The sequence below is a fragment of the Urocitellus parryii genome, chromosome 5 (genome assembly GCF_045843805.1).
Source record: "Urocitellus parryii isolate mUroPar1 chromosome 5, mUroPar1.hap1, whole genome shotgun sequence".
Taxonomy (NCBI): Eukaryota; Metazoa; Chordata; class Mammalia; order Rodentia; family Sciuridae; genus Urocitellus; species Urocitellus parryii.
The window spans coordinates 7,898,387-7,904,523 of NC_135535.1; positions in this window are offsets into that span (position 1 = coordinate 7,898,387).

Sequence of the window (6,137 nt, forward strand, 5' to 3'; positions counted from 1 at the left end):
CTCGGCCTCACAAGTTATTATAAGCTTGGAATTATAGGCTTGCACCATTAAGTCTGGCTAGAAAATTAATTATTAAGGCACCTGAAAAAATTTCAATTCAAGTCTGCAAGTATAAGATATGATAGGTCCCTCTTATGTAATGGAGAGTTCCTTGTTTCAGAATCCAAATGTAGACAGAATTAGTTTGAAGAGTTGCTTTTCTGAGGTTCTTTATGATACAGTAAAGTGGAAGAAAAGAGATGCTGGGCTGGGTTTGTGGCTCAGTGGTAGGCCGCTTGCCTGGATGTGTGAGGCACTGGGTTTGATCCTCAGCACCACATATAAACAAATAAATCAAATAAAGCTTCATCAACAACTAAAGAAATATTAAAAACAACAAAACAAAACAAAGAGATGCTTTGGTGAAAGGAACCAAGTTTCCAGATTTCCTCAGAGCCTGGGTTCTGAGGAAATACACGCTCACACTGGGGGAGATTTGGAAAATTTCAGAGAAAAGAGGAAGTTTTGGTGATGAAGCCCCTCAAAGGAAGGCAGTTTCTCAGTCTTCATTTGGGGGTTGGAGTACCGCAGAGGAGCGGGGTGAGGGAGTTCAAAGTACATGGATCAAAAGATTCTTGGAAGGAGCACAGAGGGAAGGATCAGTCTAGTTGGAGCTAAGTGTAGCTTTAGGCCAGGGAGGCACGGGAGGTGGCACATGGATCAGCAGAACAGTGAGCTGAGGGGCAGCTGCAGGTCACAGGAGATTGCTAACTGTGAGTTCGCTGGGGCAAGTGGCTCACCAAAAGATACTCTAGTAGTTGGTTGAAAATTGGTCTACATAGGAAGGAGATAAGGGGTATGTATGAATCAGAGTTCTCTAGAGAGAGAATCAATAGGTAATAGACTGAATGTCACAACCCATTTTATCACTTGCTATTGGCCTTGAATGCTGCAGGTGACTGTCTCTGATAAACAGAGGTGGTGTTTCCTACATTGCTCTGGCTACAAGGAAGATGGAAATTAGGGAGGATTAGTTACAAAAGGGGGAATGAATTCTGCTGTCATTAAGGTGGGGAGTTTCCCAGCCAATCGTAAGGGGCATCAAATCAGATTTATATTGGATCTGGGCGTGCTGGTGCTCCCCTGTGATCCAAGGGAGTTGGGAGGCTGAGGCAGGAGGATCAAAAGTTTGAGGTTGGCCTCAGCAAATTAACAAGGCTCTCAGCAGCTTAGTAAGACCCTCTCTTAAAATGAAAAAAAAAAAAAGACTGGGGGTGTTGTTCAGTAGTTAAACACCCCTGGTTTTAATCTCTCACACCAAAAAAAAAAAAAAAAAAAGAAAAAGATTCATATTGGGTTGTAACCAGGAGTCTAATGACAGTGTAACCAGTCAGAGGAAACTGCAGTCATTTTGGAGGAAACAAAGTGGGCAGCATTGAGAAAGGAGGTGCCAAAGCGAGAGTACATGGCAGAACAGAGAGAGAAAACAATGACTCATTAGACGCAAAGGCAAAGGAAAGGAAAGTATCCAAAATGCTTCCTGAGTCCCTTTTGGTTTCAGGAATTAGATAAATGGCAATGCCACTAACCCTGTTAGGTAATCTGGGAAAGGTGAGTTTGGGGAACATGATGGGGCCGGTCGTTTTTGGATGTGCTCTGTTGGAAGTGTCTGAGAGACTCTGGCTGTTGATAGGCCACACATGCATTTGGATGCCAATTTCCTACACATGGTAACACAGGGGTAGCCTAACAGGCTCTCCAGGAAAAGGGCAAGTCTGGTTTGCAGCCTTTTGTTTTCTTTCTTTTTTTTTTTTTTTTTTAAAGAGAGAGGGAGAGGGGGAGAGAGGGAGAGAGAGAGAGAGAGAGAGAGGGAATGTTAATATTTATTTTTTAGTTATTGGCGGACACAACATCTTTGTATGTGGTGCTGAGGATCGAACCCGGGCCGCAGGCATGCCAGGCGAGCGTGCAACCACTTGAGCCACATCCCTAGCCCCCTTTTGTTTTCTTTTTAATTTTTTTTTGATGGTACTGCGGATTCAACCCAGGGTACTTTACCACTGAGCTACATCCTGACCCTTTTTATTTTTTATTTGGAGACAGAGTCTCACTAAGTTGCCCAGGTGACCTCGAACTTGTGATCCTCCCACCTCAGCCTCTTGAGTTGCTGGGATCACAGGCAGGTGCCACTGTGTTCGGCTAGTGTTTTCTGACTTCCATGGTGTAAATACACTCACTCTGGCCAATCTCAAGCTATCAACATAAGGATACTAACAGGGGATTTCCTAAGATCAGCTCTTAGGAGCCCATCTGAAGGTCCAGGATGCCCTGTGACTATGGGGGAGGATGGGATCTCCTAGGTGGAGTATAACCTCTGACCAGAGAGCAGTATCTTCAGGAGATGGGAGAAGAGTTCCACAGGGACAACTGTCAGAAGGAAAACCAAGAAGACAGGGCTTCATGATCAAGCTCAGTTGGGGTCACATCAACCTCTGTAGAATTAACTTCCATTTTCCATTCATTTATCATCTTAGCAGTCCCTGCTGCTAGACTTGGCCTACTCAAGAGCAGACACTTTGTCTAACTCAGCTCTCTGTTTCTGTGGCATAGCACACAGTAGGTGCTCAGTAAATAACCCCAGTAATGATGTTTAGATCAAGATTCAAAGAACTTAAACTAAATTTAAGTCATAAAGTCTGCAGCTGGCAAGAGGAAATTTCATAGAGATAAAAGACATGGAGATTTATTTGGCTGCAACTAAATCCTATCATAATGATCAGTGCGGTGTAGTTCACAGGTCAGCAGAAGGAGCATCCTGAGTAGAGAACAGGAATGTAGAATGTACCTTCTCAGGTCTCAGGTCTATCCCAGATCAACTCAGAATGTGCCTCTTTTTTTTTTTTTTCGGTACCATGGATTTAACTCAGAGGCGCTTAACACTGAGACACATCCCTGGCCCACTTGATATTTTATTTTGAGACAGGGTTTTACTAAATTGCTTAGGCCCTTGCTTAAATTGCTGAGGCTGCTTTGAATTTAGGATCCTCCTGTCTCGGCCACCAGAGCTGCTAGGATTACAGGTGTGTGCCACTGCACCAGTTAGAATATACCTCTTAAAAATTCCTAACTTGACATTCTTTTTTTTTTTTTTAATTTTTTAATATTTATTTTTTAGTTCTCGGTGGACACAACATCTTTGTTGGTATGTGGTGCTGAGGATCGAACCCGGGTCGCACGCATGCCAGGCAAGCGCGCTACCGCTTGAGCTACATCCCCAGCCCCTAAAATTGACATTCTTGCTCACTGAAAGTTTGAGAGTGGTCTCTAGATCCCCTGTGGAAGGGCAGCATTTGGTCTGAAGAGGTAGTAACCTCCACCCTCCTCCACCACACAGCATCTTCAGAGGGCACTGGCCAACTGGAGGACTTTTAAGGAAGGACAACAAAAATGATAAAAGGTCAGAAATCACAGCATGTGAGGACTTGTTGAAGGACTCAGATGCTTCAGCTTGGAGAAGACTGGGAGTCGGGAAAGTGACATGTTAACTGTCCTCAAATATTTGAAGGGCTTGCCCAGGGAAGGAAGATTTATGTTCACAAGTTTCAGGAGGCAACATAAGAATAACTGGATATATAAGTTAGGAGCAGACATTTTGGCTCAATGCAAGAAATTTTCTTACCAGGGTTTAATAGACGCTTCTTGTTTTGTCTGCCCCACGTCATTCTGGTTCTTCTGAGAACTGTTACTTTCTGTTCCAACTATGAGGCAGTCCCTATATTTCTGTATGAACCTACCAATTAGATCAGGAATGGGCACCTGTCCCACAGGGATTTTTGGAATCAGAATTTGCAGTTAGCTTCTCTCCTGTGGGAGGTGACAGAGGAAGTGGCAGCATCTAGAGATTTCCTGTCGTGTATGAAGCTCATCTCTGCCGGAGCAGAAGTGAGAATCCCAGCCATGTGGATTCCCTGATTCCCTTCTTAGATTCAGCTGTATCTCAGGTCCTTTCTTCTACTGCATTACATAACCCACCTGCCCTTTAAGAAATTTCCCTTTTGCCTAAGCAGAAGCTGGACTTCTGTAATCTGCAACCAAGAATCCTGATGAACACCCAAGCAGAACTCTCCAGATGTCACCCATTGTGAAAAGTAAAGCATTTGTTAAGAAAGTATTTATGCAGTTTAAATGCCCACTGGAAAGGGCTTAAAGGAAGGGATTTCTGTAGAGGGTGGTGGCCCTAAAAATGATAGCCACAGTGACAGGTGTTTCCAATGTCACCAGGAACAATGTGGCAGCTAAGTGGGAAAGACAGGTTTGATTCACATTAGACATTGAAATTCTTAATTATTTTTTGGTACTGGGGATTTAAACCAGGGGCACTTTAACACCCCCCCCCCCTTTTTTTTTGAGACAGGGTTTCACTAAGTTGCTGAGGCTAGCCTTGAACTTGTAATACTCCTGTCTCAGCCTCCTAAATCACTGGGATTAGAACTGTTTGTGCTATGGCACCTGGCTGAAGTTCTTAAATATTAAGCTAGAGGTTCTTATAATTTCTAGTCTCAGAACTCCTTTTATGATCCTAAAAATTGAAAACTCCAAAGAGTTTTGTCTGTTTTTTGATGCTAGGAATGGAACCCAGGACCTCACACATGCTAGGCAAGCACTTTACCACTGAAATATTCCCCAGCACCCACTAAGTGGTGTTTTTTTTGTGTGTGGTACTGCAGATCAAATTCGGATTGAACTCAACCACTGAGCTACAACCCCAGCCCTCTTTTGGCTCTTTTTTGAGACAGGGTTCTCTTTTTTTTTTTTTTTTTTAATATTTATTTATTTCTTAGTTCTCGGCGGACACAACATCTTTGTTGGTATGTGGTGCTGAGGATCGAACCCGGGCCGCACGCATGCCAGGCGAGCGCGCTACCGCCTGAGCCACATCCCCAGCCCCAGAGACAGGGTTCTCACCAAGTTGCTCAGGCTGGTCTCGAAGATTTATGATCCTCCTACCTAAGCCTCTTGTATTACTGAGTGTGCTACCACACCTGGCAAAATGGAGGAATTTAAAAAATAATTTAAAAAGTACAGAAACATCACATATTAACATAAATACTTTTATTAAAACCATGTTTAAAACAAAACAAAAAAAGAGTAGTGAGTAGCACTGTTTCACATTTTTACCAATCTCATTTATGTCTGATTTAATAGAAGACAATGGGATACTCAAGTTGGCTTGGTCATTCGATACATTGCTTTGGTTGAAGTAAATAAAGAAAAAATGGTTTCAGCTGAACTTGCGGGTGGAGAGAGAACCTCATAAACCCCTGAAAGGGATTCAGAAACCGCCGGGAACCCTCAGGCCATACAAAAACCACTGCAACAAACTCCACTGCTTCTCACTTGAAGTCTATATAGCCATTTACTTAGTATTAGAACAGGCAATCCTTCCATAACCAAGACATTTGAATAAATTGCAAAGGGGTGGTGATGAAGGAAACCCGAACTCTGGTTAATTCAATATAAAATGACATCAGTTTTTCTCTTTTATAGTGCCTGGGATGGAACCCAGGGCCCTCTCCATATCACTGAGCTACACACCTAGCCTCAGAATGTTTTAAAGATAAGTTCTTGTTCTGTTGCCCAGGGTGGGCTTGAACACCTGGGCTCAAGTAATCCTCCTGTCTCTGCTTCCCAAGTAGTTGGCATTATAGGTGCATGCCACTGTATCTGACTGAACAAACATTTTTAGCTGAAGATTGGATTAGGGCCTTACATATGCTATGCAAGCACCTTACTACTGAGCCTCAATTCAAGTCTGACAAGTTTTTAACTTGAGTTCAAAATTTCTATCAGTAAAGTTTATACATTACAAACTTTTAAAGCTTACTTTTCCAAGCTAAGAGAAAGTAACATCACATACAATCAGAGTTAACATTTGTACAGTAGTTTTACATCATACAAGGCCTCTTACTATGCCCACATGATGTCATTTAGTCCTTAGAAGCCCACATTAGAGGAAAATTCAAAGCAGAATCACTCGCCCGAGATTGCCAACAGGAACAGGCTATGGAGCCAGACCCAGTAGAGTTTGATGACTGCAAGTCCCATGTTCTTCCCTTATTCAGCTGCCACTGCTGTCACACAGGAGGAACACAGAGCTG